The sequence below is a fragment of the Sinocyclocheilus grahami genome, unplaced genomic scaffold, assembly GCF_001515645.1.
Source record: "Sinocyclocheilus grahami isolate Dianchi unplaced genomic scaffold, SAMN03320097.WGS_v1.1 scaffold578.1, whole genome shotgun sequence".
NCBI lineage: Eukaryota > Metazoa > Chordata > Actinopteri > Cypriniformes > Cyprinidae > Sinocyclocheilus > Sinocyclocheilus grahami.
This window is the reverse complement of record NW_015505757.1, coordinates 129,832-143,774: the sequence shown is the minus strand read 5'-3', so window position 1 is coordinate 143,774 and position 13,943 is coordinate 129,832. Positions and strand designations below refer to the sequence as shown.

The following is a 13,943-nucleotide window of genomic DNA, read 5'->3' as shown; positions in this document are numbered from 1 at the left end:
CCGTCAATTATGGCAAGTTGTCCAGGTCCTGAAGCTGCAAAGCAGCCCCAGACCATCACACTACCACCACCATGTTTGACTGTTAGTATGATGTCCTTTTTATGAACTGCTGTGCTGGTTTTACGCTAGATGTAACGGGTCTCATCAGTCCACAGAATATTTGCCCAAAAGTCTTGGGGATAATCAAGATATTTTTTGGCAAATGAGAGACAAGCCTTTGTGTTCTTTTTGGTATTTAACAGGAGGGGGCAATTAATTTTTCACGTAGGGCCACGTAGGTTTGGACAACTTTTTTCCCTTAATAAATTAAATCATTTAAAAACTGCATTTTGTATTTACTTGTGTAATATTTAAATTTGTTTGATGATCTGAAACATTAAAGTGTGACAAACATGCAAAAAAATAAGAACACCACTGTATAAGCGCTGATTAAACAGACCACTAAACCTAACATCACATGACACTGAAAATATTACTCAGTCATCAAATGTGTGGTAAAGGCCCACAAACATGATTAACAGGTTTACAGTAGGGCTGTGCGATTAATCGAAATCGCGATTTGAGACATTGCGATTTCCTAAAAAAGGTAATTTCCAAGAGCTGCGTCACAGTGCATATCAAAAGCTCCCTTCTAGGTTCTGTTTTCAGTACTGAAGAATAAAAGATACATTCTTAGATGTTTTTGTTAGTACGCGAACGTTATCTTGCACATTTTATCTCCCCAACAGATTAATATGAATAAATTTATGATGCATGTTCGCTATTCCCAATTCAGAGGAGCGCACACACAGCCCGTGTCTGTGAATGCTTCTCATACTCGCTCCTCTCTGCCCCACGCGGCGCGAATCCCGCGTCACGGACGAGCCGTTCACGCTTGCCGCACTCATGCAGCCTGTCTCGTAATGCTCGTTTATACTCGCACCCGGCTCCGCACCGCAAGTCTCCACGAGCGCATCTGGCAGTATGGACGAGGCTTGACGCACGCGCGCTACCTGTGTCGACTCGCGCCTGGCTAACTGCTTGCTAATTTCACTTGGATGAAATGAAGCATTCAGCACATTTTCCACTTGCTCTTAAAATCCCAAATACTTAAAATGAATAAATCAGCCTATGTAACATATGTAATACTTTAATAATTGACTTAAGAAATACAGTTCTTTATTTATAAAAAATAAACAAATATTTTCTGTGAAATTCAGTAATTAAGTTAATTCTGTAAAAGTAGTTATACCATTATAATCTTGCATGCTGAAAAAAAACAAAAACAATAGAACCCCTCCCAAAACACAATAACAAATTTAATGTATTTCAGGTTATAATGGGAATTGTAATGGTGTCTATTTGATGGATTCTATTGGTGGGATGTAATCTGGCAGATGGGAACCAATAGAACAACAGTAATTCCTATTGGAATAATGCCCAAAACAAAAAGGAATTTTGTAATGGTTTAATGGAAACTATAAGAATTTCTGTGATGGTTTCTATTGTTTTTTTCAGCAGGGTAATGATACCCATACTGTGCTGCACATTATTGGCAATATTGAGCTGAAGCTTGACTTTGCAAATTTAAAATCGCAATCGCAATATCTGTCAAAAAATTCGCAAAAAATATTTTCCCCCAAATCACACAGCCCTAGTTTGCAGTATGTGTCATGTTTATTACACATATTAATTATTTTCATACACACACATACATATATACATATATATGTGTGTGTGTGTGTGTGTGTGTGTGTGTATAAAGTAAATAAAGTCTTTTTTTTCCTTTTGAGCACAAAAAGTATTCTCGTAGCTTCGTAATATTATGGTTGAACCATTGATGTCACATGGATTATTTTACAGGTCTCCTTGCTAAGTTTCTGGACTTGGGAACATTTCAGTTGCGTTGTTGTCTATGCAGGGTCAGACAACTCTCAGATTCCATCAAAATATCTTAATCTGTGTTCCTAAAATGAACGACGGTCTTACGGGTTTGAAACGACATGAGGGTGAGTAATTAATGACAGAATTTTCATTTTTGGGTGAACTAACCCTTTATGCACTTATTGGTACTATATGTTTGATAAAAGCAGCTGCATTATATGTCGAGTCCCAACTAAACCAGTTTAGGGTGCTACCTGAATCTAAGCGGTAACAATCCCAGCCCCTGCAATAGGTTTTGTGTTTGTAGTTTTCATAATTTAGTCACATTTGTAGTCAGAATCATGGCAGAACACTGACAATTTCGGCTGCCATCTGGAATGAAAGAGTTGGTCACCTTACATTTAAAAGATGACAGAGTGATAATATTAAGATCTCCTAATCACCTAATAGACAGAGAGTGGCCGGTCACACATTAACAATCAGGAAACCTCTCTACGTTACACTGCGAGCGACGCGACAAACACTCCCATTATACTCGACGACGCTGTCTACACTGTGGACAACCGTCGAATACAAAGTTCATCGCGCGTTCAGGGGCAGCATTTAGCCGTTACCACGGCCCGGCCAAACAATGCCAAACCTTACCGGGCAAAACACACAATGTGACGGTCTTGAAGTTTGGGACTGTCAAACGCGATACAGTCCAGCTGCTGGGGTACGCGCTGACTTGCTGCTGCTGATGCTCGGATTTCTTCTTCTTCGTCTTATATTAGTATCCTGGTGGGATACAGACCATTGTAAATCGTGCATACTGCCACCTACTACATTGGAGTATGTAAAATCGTGGCTTCATTGATTTTTATTTTTTTTAAATTATTATTATTAAACTTCAATAAACACAGTCAAAGTACAGTTAGCACTACAATAATACACATGAAAACATAAAACACAAACAAAAATATGCATACAAAATACACATACAGCCAGGGGGGTGGCCTAAACATTATGTAAATATATTAAAGGACTTACATATGGAGACAGTCTTAATTGCTTTCTTGTTATGTAAATACAAAATCGTCTTAACATAAATTTGAATTTCTTTCTCAAGAACCAAAAATAAAGGATTGGGTTTTACTGTACTTACACTTATGGATATGAAATTTAGCAAAAATGTAAATTAAATTTATAATGTAATATTCTTTGGTTTTATTTGAAGGGATATTAGTAAAAACCAAATAAAACGTGTTCTAAGCACAGAGAAAAAGTGGGGTCAATGTTATCAATTATAAATCTAGTCAAATCTTTCCAAAAAGTTTTACATAAGAGCAATGCCAAAATAAGTGAAACAAAGTTTCAGTCATCATATTACAGAAAGAACTATTCAAATCAATATCATTTTTAAATTTAACAAGAAAATAATTTACTGGGTAGTATCTATGTAAAATTTTAAAGGTTACTTCCTTGACTTTGTTTACCAATAGGTATTTGTTTGGCAAGGTCCAAATGGCCTTCCATAATAAACCTTTAACTAATCTGTTCCAATAAATTATACAGTTTGGAGAAGAAACAATGTCTTTTTGAAGTAAGGAACGGACAGTTTTGTTAACATTCATATTTCCAGGGGCAAAACAAAGTTTCCCAATATAAGTATCAGCTAGATCAAGTGCAGAGGGGGATGTAATACTGTTTTGGGTATTAGCTCTGAATAATGCCAAGACTCCTCTGGGAATTGCATCCATGACTATAGAAAACTCTTTTCATGGACAGCTAGAAACTCAGAATAAGTGAGTAACATGCCTTGTTAATTTAATAATTGACTAACTCGTATTATGCCTGCTGAAAACCAATTTACAAAAAATAACGATTTATTTTTATATAATATATTGTAATTGTTCCAAATTAGGTACCTATGGGGAGAAAAGTTATGTTTATACAATAGAGACCAAGCCAGCAACATTTGTTTATGAAAGCAGGATAAGCTTAAAGGAATTTGATCAATTTTGTAATTGCAAATCAAAAGAAATTGAAGACCACCAATTTCGGAAAAAACTAAATTAGGTATAAAATTCCATAAAGAATTTGGATTTCGAGTGAAATGTCTAATCCAATTAATTTTAAAGGTGTTATTTAGAGTACAGAAATCAAGAAAGTTCAATCCACCTGATTCATATGTATTATGGCTTCATTGATTTGTCCTCACATTCTAATAGTAGGCCTACGTCTATTGAATATGGTAAGGCAGTGTGGGGGGAACGCCCCCCCTTAAGGATTGTAATTTTTTTTCTGTGAAACAAAAGTTAAACGTGTTCAGAATAATTATACTTTTAGTGACAATGACATAAATTATAAACCAAGTATGAAAAATGTCTAGAGTTTTCATGTTTTAGATTTTTAACAAAAATTAAATTTGTACCAAGGGAGCGTTTTGCCCCACAGGTGGGGTAAAATGCCCCTTGTCTGGCAAAGCAATTTTCTTAATACATTTACTGCAAAATCAGATTACAGGCAGTTTTAGCTTAAAATTAAAAATAATAGAATCAATAATTATGAATTACAAAATGATAATAGCATATTTGAAAAATATTGTTAGCTAATGCTAACTGGCTAGCTAACTAGCTACCTGATTGACCTAGTTACAATGCATTTGATGTAAAAACAAAGGATTTGATGTTCAGAACAAAGTAACTACAGTAATTAAGCCATGCCCTCGGGGGCGTTTTACCTCACAGAGTAGGTTTGGAAAAAACATTTTAATTCTTCTTGTTCTCCCTATTTACATGCCTTACAATTCATCATATATAACTATGGCATTCTAAAAAACAACAAGCTTTAAAACACTTGTATTCTTATTGCTGAAAATTAGATCACTTAGGCTACTGTGAAATCCGTTTTCTCTCAGGTACATCACCAGTGTAAGCTTCACTCTTGTCAATGTAGTCCATATAGCAACAACAAAAATGTACCTTGACTTTATCTGGTGGTTAGGGAAAAAGAGTAGAGGGGCATTTTACCCCAATGGGGCGTTTTCCCCACTCTACCTAATAATCTCTACTTTTATTATCTGTGTCAAGTCTTTTGCCATTGTTTGTCTGCGTTGCTTTTAATTAATAATTTACCTTAATTTTTCTCAAGTTAGTCATTTTGTTTCAGTGCTGTTTTAATGGCTCAGATCTTTCCTTTCCTTGAAGACATTTGAGCTGGTACCCAGCAGGACTGACCATATATTCCTAGTTTTTCGAAATTTAGAAGTGTATATTTCTATTAAAATTTTATTTTTTGTTGTTTTACTTAATGCAGTGCAGCTGCTGAATCTGAATCAGAGCATGTGAGCTACGTTTTCCGCTCTATGGACGTGCGCTCCGCTCAGTCGCTCTAACCGCACAAGCAAGCGCTCCGTTAATATTCCGCTCACGCTCACCGTAAACCAATTCCCGCTCAGATCCCGCTCCGACATAACATTTCTCTAGTAGGCCTAATTGTTTACTGTTTGTAACGAAATTCTTGGATTATTGTCTAAAATTAAGCATGCTGATAAATAGCTATTATCATGTTTCAGAGCGAAACATATGAATCTTTACTAACTCTCCCCGCACTCCCTCTCAGTTTCTTCGCCCTGCTCATTCTTAACTTAGATTTTTTACTTTACATTTATGTATAAGGCTTGCAACTTCGTTGAAACAATATCTGAACTCCATAACTGCTCTACTATTCTCGATCTCTACAGATTCTCGATCTCGAACAAGCAAATCACCAAACGGCATTCTGGGTTGAGCGAGCGGCGCTGAGCGTTTTGAGCGAGCGGAGCGGAATCTTCAGAAAGGTGCCCTGCGCTCTTAAGGATATTTTACCACTCCGCTCCCCGCTCCGCTCCCACTCCGCTCCGCTCACATGCTCTGATCTGAATAAATCATCACTCTGTCTGGTTTAACTTCCTCCACCCACTTAGTTCTGCAGTGTATATAGCTACATTATTAATTATTGTTTTATTGACGTTTATGTTGAATTCTAGGATAAATGTGTCCTTACAGACATGTCAGTTTTACTGTGTCTTCAAAATAATCTGTATATATTTCTAAATGCACATATAGTATGTTATGTATTCTTTTTATGTTTTATTGTTCTTTCCATTCTCTATTCCATTTGTCTTTTCAGCTATTTCAATTATGTATAAACACCTTGGCCTATATAATCTGGGAATATCCATGGTGGTATTATGGCTGTTGATACTTCCTGGGAGAAATTGTACATTTCTATTCCATTTTCTAACATATATTCGATTATAATCCTTTGGTTACTTATTTCTTATATATCCAGCAATTTTCAACCACAGTTTTAGCATATTTTCTTGTCTCACCGAGCTGTATAACTGTAATAAAGACCAGGTAGTAACTTTGCCAATTTGCAATTGGCTTCTGTGGGTCAAGTAGTAGAGCATAATACTAACAACGCTAAGGTCATGGGTTCAATTCCCAGCGAATATATGAACAGATAAAATGCATACCTCAAATGCAATGAAAGAATTTGCTTTGAAAATAGGCTAACTTCTGTCAACATAACCAACGTGACCACCTGCTTGCACAGGGAGCGTGCTGGGGACTATTTTCTGCGTAATATAATTGCGCCTGCTGCACCCATGGTACGGCAGCAAAGTTCCTTGATTATTACGCTGGAATGAAAGTATAGTTCCTAGCCATATCGGCCTAGAAAATTGCAACTTTTCATTTTCCGTCGGTCTTAGTACACGATGTAACTACAAAAAGATTCAAGTTTTAAATAGGAAAAATATAGAAACTCTTTGGTCATTTTTGAGCGAGATGCTAACGGTCTAATCAGATTCAATGATCTATGCTAAGCTACAGCTAAAAGCGCTACCGCCAGACCCGGAGATCGGCTGAATGGATTAAAAAACGGTAAAACTCAACTGTTTAACTCTAGGGGGGTTGGAAAATGAGCCTATTTTCAAAAATAGTGGAGTGTTCCTTTAAGCCTGTCCTAGAATAAGTCTGAGCTGTTTCAACTGAAAGAAACTTGCACTGACTGATCTTAAAATAGATCAGTGCCTTTGTTTTGTCTCAAAAAGTGAAGTGACCCATACTTGGAATTAGTGCTCTGCATTTACCCATCCAAAGTGCACACACACAGCAGTGAACACACACAAACCGTGAACACACACCCGGAGCAGTGGGCAGCCATTTATGCTGCGGCGCCCGGGGAGCAGTTGGGGGTTCGGTGCCTTGCTCAAGGGCACCTCAGTCGTGGTATTGAAGGTGAGAGAGAGCGCTGTACATTCACTCCCCCCACCTACAACCCCTGCCGGTACGAGACTCGAACCCACAACCTTTGGGTTATGAGTCCGACTCTCTAACCATTAGGCCACGACTTCCCCCACACCCAAAAAGCACACCAGTAATGTTTTTTTCTAAGCATGTTTATAAAAATTACTTAAATGTCCTAACTGAACTATGGTCTAATCCTGGCTAAATCTAAGCCCTGTCTGTGAAACCGGGCCTAAAAGAGTTGATCAACTCATTTCAGCTTGACACAGAATACACATTCTTCAGGAAACACATCCATTATTCACACAAACATTCTTTAAACTATTGGCAATCAGTGAATCATCAAAACAGCTGGTTGACCAGATTAATTAGTGGGAATGGCTTTAACCAACCAACTCCTACACAAATCAAACATTGTAGTAAAATACAAAAGAAAAATATACATTAATTAAATTGGAAAACAAAAATAAAATATTTTTAAATATAGAGGAAAATTAATTAATCAATTAAAAACAATTTTGGGGTAAAAAGAAAATAAATCTATTTCCTTTTGCATTTAAATTTTTTTAGCTTCCTTATTGGGGAGAAAGATGAGATCTATAGAGAGCATTTATTCAGTATTGTTTTCCACTTATTTCAGTCCAAATGATCAGCCCCGAATTGAAGGAAATTTCTTAATTCTCAGACCACGTGGGATCTTTTCTTTAAATGATCGAACAATAGCACAGGGTTAATAAACGGTGCAAATAGATCCTTGCCTTAACTCTCTCCTTCCATTCTACAACCAACATGTCACAATCAGCTGTGCGTTATCTTTAGAATGTGGTCCCTGTGTTTTGATGGCTGATGTTTTAGCAACAGCTGTTGAAGAAGATGTGTAATATGGTACAGTTTATGCTGATGGACTGCAGCATTTGTACATTTTGTCAGAGTGCAACACGTTCTGTTCAACTGAATGTCATCTGGATCAACATCACATGTCTACAAAGATCGAATATCACTCTCTCCTGAGAAGGTACAGTCCATAGAGGCCAAAGTTGACTCGGAAATGTCTTGGAAACTTTCCTTGAATAGAACGGAATGAAAGGGGTGGGCAGGAAAAAACCTCTGATGTCATATATGAACACAAGGTCTTCACATTGGTGGAGTTGTCTTTTTAACTGTGCACAGAAAAGAGGGAAGACGATCAGATTAAACAATTGGAAGACAGAGATTATTGACCAAAAGTGATCAAATAAGGTACTGTGCAATTATTTACAAAAGTACAAAAAATGTACTTCATGATTTGTTTGCAAATATTACTGATAGTGTCTGGAAAGTTTTTGTTTGTTTGTTTTTGAAATGACAGTTTGAAATGACAAAACAATGGACCAGCATTGAAAATGATAACAAAAAATGTTGTGACACTTTGTGGTTGCATTCCTTGAATAGAACGGAATGAAAGGGGTGGGCAGGAAAAAACCTCTGATGTCATATATGAACACAAGGTCTTCACATTGGTGGAGTTGTCTTTTTAACTGTGCACAGAAAAGAGGGAAGACGATCAGATTAAACAATTGGAAGACAGAGATTATTGACCAAAAGTGATCAAATAAGGTACTGTGCAATTATTTACAAAAGTACAAAAAATTTACTTCATGATTTGTTTGCAAATATTACTGATATCATTAGTGTCTGGAAAGTTTTTGTTTGTTTGTTTTTGAAATGACAGTTTGAAATGACAAAACAATGGACCAGCATTGAAAATGATAACAAAAAATGTTGTGACACTTTGTGGTTGCAGACATTAGTGGAACATCCAAAAAGTTAATGTGATGATGAGATTACTGTTTTAATTTGAAGGGAACTGACTTCATACATCCACTAAAATAATTTTTACACCAAAAATGGCAAAGTTAGAAGTCAAGAGAAGTTAGTTCTTGCATGTTTCCAGCATATCATTAGCTGAATGGCAGAGAACAACATTACGCCTTCCAGTAATGAAAACATACTCTGAGAAAACACAAGCTCAGCAGTTAAATGTTGATGTTGACGCAAATGCAAGTCATCAGACAAAGTTGCTCATTCGCTTCTTAACTGATGTTGCTCAGTTGAGACTCTGGGCTATATCTGGCACTGGCACATCAAAAATACCAAATCTTTATACCACAAAGAAAAACTATCCAAAAAAGATTCATTTACAAACAAACAGAATCTTCTTCAGAATAATTAAATTTTTAAACTAAAGCCTATATTATCTATATATATACCTATATATAATCGGTTTTGTTGTGGGCAAAGTTAAGACTAATAAGTTTAGATTTTTTATTAAATTTAACATTGTACTAGAGCACTGCCTTTGTACTTTTGACTAAATTGTTTGCTTGTATTTATTTCCTATTGTACAAACTTATTATACGTATACTTTTATAATGGGTGTTATTGTTCATTAAAGCTAACATTTGACTAAAATGTGCAGTGTTCTACAGTGGATATAGAAAAGAATCATCCCCTTTAAAATAATCACATTTTGTTGCTTGGCAGCCTGAAATGAAGAGGGACACAGTTTTTGTTTTATCCAGCTGTATTTACTCAGTGCAACTTATAACATTCAAGTGAAAGATATAACACCAACATGTCAGAAAAAAAAAACAGAATCACTGAGTTGGAAAAAGGATCACCCCCTCCTAAAAATGACTTGTAAACTCAATCAGGTGTAGCTAATCACCTTCTCAATGATAAACAAAGCCATTTGTCTTTCAACTGCGTCATTTTGATTAGCTCAGCATGAAAAGAGCTTTACTGAAACATTTCAGTCCTTGGTAGTGCAACTGAAGCAAACAATCAACAATGGGGATAAAGTTGTGGACAGTCACAAGTCAGTAGGTGGATCCCAAACATATTCAAAGGCTTTATCAATGCCTAGAAGCACAATAAAGTATATTATTAAGAAGTGGAAGGTATTTAAAAAAACTACACAGACCCTCCCTGGATCAGGATGTCGTTTGGGCCCCCCTGGACGAGCAAGCATAGGCACGTGCCTAGAATGCCTATGCGTAAATCCGGCCCTGATCACAAGAAAGGGGGTTGCAAGAAAAAAGCCATTCCTCAAAAAAGGCCACATGCAGTCACGACTGAGCTTTGCCAAAATACACCTTGAAGATTTGGAGGCCACATGGAAAAAGGTGTTATGGTCAGATGAGACTAAAATTGAATTATTTGGCCCATAAGCGTAGTTTGTGGGTAGGACGGGTGGGACATGTCCCCACCACTTTTTGCCAGGGTCGATGTTGTCCCTACCACTTTTTGAAAGTAATTGAAAAATATATTGCGGAAGGTATAGGCTATGTATTAAAGGGAAAAGAAGATCAACAAATCATTCTTCATAATCTAATTAGGGTGATAAAAAAATGTTTTTGACTCCTTATGCATGCATAACTCGTGCAGTGCAATAACGACGTGATTTGCAGCTGTCGCACTTTTCGTAATGTCATTAGGCTATAGCATTTTATTTTAAAAATGGAGAGCTTCCTTTCCATATAACTATAAACTACGATAAAAGTCCATAAGCGTGCATTGATTAACAACATGTTGTAGCGCAAAAAAAAAGTGCTGGTGCAGCCAACTGAGAAAGTTAATCGCAAAAGAGCAACCAGTGGGAATAATGAGTCTGGAGGCCTGAATTGTGCAGCTCCCTCTGTCAATGATCTAGCACCCCCTCAGCACCTGCGTTCATCTTACATCAATGTATTTTTGAAAAGCAAAAATTAAGTTTGTTCAACTCTAAACCCAGTCCCCAAGTAAATTAGGTTATTAAATAAAAAACTAGCAAAACCAGTTGCGCTGTGTCCCCACCACTTTTCAAAGCAAAGTTACGCCACTGATTTGGCCTCAACACCAAACCATATGTCTGGCGGAAATGCAATCTCATCGTCCAAATAACAGCATTCCTACAGTAAAGCATGGAGGTGGTAAGATCCTGTTATGGGGGTGTTTCTCTGCAGCAGGGACTGGAGCACTTGTCAGGATAGGAAAAAAAATGGATGGGACAAAATACTGTCAAATTATTGAGGAAAATCTGCTCTCTGCCAGAAAGTTGTCAATGGGGGGGAACCTTCCAACATGACAATGACCCAAAGCACACAGCAAAACTGACCACACAGTGGTTAAAGGAGAAAAAGGTGAATGTTCTTGCATGGCCTTGTCAGAGCCCAGACTTAAACCCCACTGATATCTGTGGAATGACTTGAAGACTACAGTCCATAAACAGTCACAATCAAATTTAACTGAACATGAGCAGTTCTGCAAAGAAGAGTAGGCAAATATTGCAAAGTCTAGATGTACAAAGTTAGTAGAGACGAATCAACAGACTAAAGGCTGTAAAGCAAAAGGTGGTTCAACAAAATACTGATACAAGGAGGGATCCTTTTTCCAATTCAGTGATTCTGTTTTTCTTTTTTTCCCCTGACTTCTTGTTGTTATATACAGCTGGATAAAACAAAAACTGTGTCCGTCTTCTTTTCAGGATGCAAAGCAACAAAATGTGGTTATTTTAATGGGGGAAGAGGTGATTCTTTTCTATACCCACTGTATATCGTTTTTCATTTTATTATTATACACAGCAGATCCACAGTAAAGCCAATAGAAATATTAGACTCTTGAACCTTCACTGAACAGAGGCTTCAAGATTATTGTCCCCTTTTTATTAGGGTGCCTATAGAGTTAAAATGATAGTTATAATCAAGTGGTTAACCGACTGATTTCCTTAATTCCATAATTGCTAATTTATTTAAGGGACGGTTGACCCAAACATTTAATTTACTCACCCTGTTGTTCCAAACCTGTATGAATGTCTTTCTTCCATTGAAAACAAAATAAGATATTTTGAAGAATGTTTGTTTATTACATTATTGGTTTTAAAAATTTTTTATTTTAGTTCTTCATTTTATTCAAGGCAATGCAAACCCCTGCTAGAGTATAATTTGCTTACAAAACAACAGCCCAATTAAAGATTAAAATTACAGTGCATGCAAAAGGATTAGGCAAGTTGATATTCTGATCATTTATTTCCAAGCACATTTTACCAATTACAAACCACATCATTTTAATAAGTACTATTAATCATTTATAAGTGCTATATAATTCTTAAAAACGGCAAGAAACACCGTTTCAACTGTACCCATTAAACATCATGTATATTTCTCAAACTGCCATGATATCCTTATTTGCTTCATGTTACAAATGTCAGTTATATCAGTTATAACTAGAAGTTAGTTGTTTAAATTTGTTTTAATTTGTTCTCTGTGTATGACTGTTGTTTTTCTTAGACAATGAAACATGAAGCATCTAAAGCAGTGGGGGGGGGGGGGGGGGGTTGGTCACGTGACGAGAGTGACGCGAGACACTATGATCCAAAAGCGCACCTTTTGTTAATAAATGTTTCATTTCTTCGTTTAATATAAGCGAGTTGTCTTTATTGTTGCTGTTTTCATTAAATATAGCCTAAATAAATAAATGAATAAATAAAACAATGAACCACAAACTAAGTATTTGTTTTAAAAGAGGGAAAAGACCTTAGGCTATTTATTTGGGTTACAACGCAAGTATATCCGTCTTATTCATCTTGTTAATAAAAGTTAGATGTTTAATATAGGCCTATGCGAATTTGCCATTGTACTATTTTATGGCTGATGTGTTTTAATTAATGGGCTAATAATGAACCACAAACTACGATCGTTTTAAAGAAAAGGGGAATCCAAAGACCGTTTATTTATTTGTGTTACAATGTTACAATATTTTCCTTATTCATATTGTTAATAAAAGTTCAAAGTTTAATATAAGTAAATTTGTCATCGTACTGTTTTATTGTATAGCCTTTTGTATTATTATTATTAATAATAATGAGCCACAATTTGATGTGACAAAAAGTAGTGTTAAATAGCTGGGTACCAGGCTGTGCAGGTACCCTTTGGTCATGGTTGTCATAACACCAAGTTTGGTCTGAATTGGCTACAGCACTGCGGAGATATAGCCTCACATTCAGTTTGGCAAGCTCTTTGTGAAATTTGTTCACATGTTATTTGATAACAGTTTAACTAATCAACTTGAATTTGACAACTTTTTGTCAGTATGGTCTGAAGATGATCTGGTTTTATTTATTTTTTTACAAAAAATGGAGCAATGGTCTAGGAGGAGTTCGAAAAAAGTAGGTTTTTCACAAAAATTCAAAATGGCAGGAACATTTTCATGATGGAAAATTGACAACATCAACATGACCTCTTAGGGTACAAATCGAATCATCTTGAGCCAAAGAAATCAGAAAAACATATTAATTTTTATTTCTAGACCTTATGGTTAATAACGTAAACAAAGTACAAATTTGGACAGTTAGTGGTGCTAGAGGGTTTGAGTTAAAGACTCCAAATCAGGGCTGGCCTTGACCAGCTTGGTGCCCTATAGGCAAGATATCACGCCCTTGCATCATAGCCAATGCACCAGAGATCATTCACACAGAAACTGCATAGTTTTATGGCATAAAACAAATGATACAATATTATCATTAAGTCAGCTGCCTAGTTATTTAAATTAGAGAATTTGACTGTTATCATCCAAAGGTATAAGCCTACACTCAGGGCTGGAGTGGGACTCATTTTCAGCCCTGGAGTTTCATGCCTTAGACCGGCCCACTTTAGTTTACGACTGAGCTATTAAAATAATTAAAACCTCAGTATATAAGTCTGCAATAGTGCATTGTTCATTCTATTTTTCTAGAACTTTTGTTTATATATATATATATATATATATATATATATATATATATATATA

General features: G+C 36.2%; 1 protein-coding gene across 2 annotated transcripts in view; it reads right to left on the bottom strand.

The window, feature by feature from the left end:
• The window catches only part of aclyb (ATP citrate lyase b), a 50,690-nt gene extending 48,011 nt beyond the window's left edge, over positions 1 to 2,679 (bottom strand). Inside the window, exon 1 of one of the 2 annotated variants that reach the window (XM_016239950.1) lies at positions 2,509 to 2,679. The gene's annotated coding sequence lies outside the window, so the exon portion shown is untranslated. The remainder of the gene's footprint in view (positions 1 to 2,508) is intronic. The other variant, XM_016239951.1, reaches the window with a different exon arrangement.
• Positions 2,680 to 13,943: the final 11,264 nt, after the last annotated feature.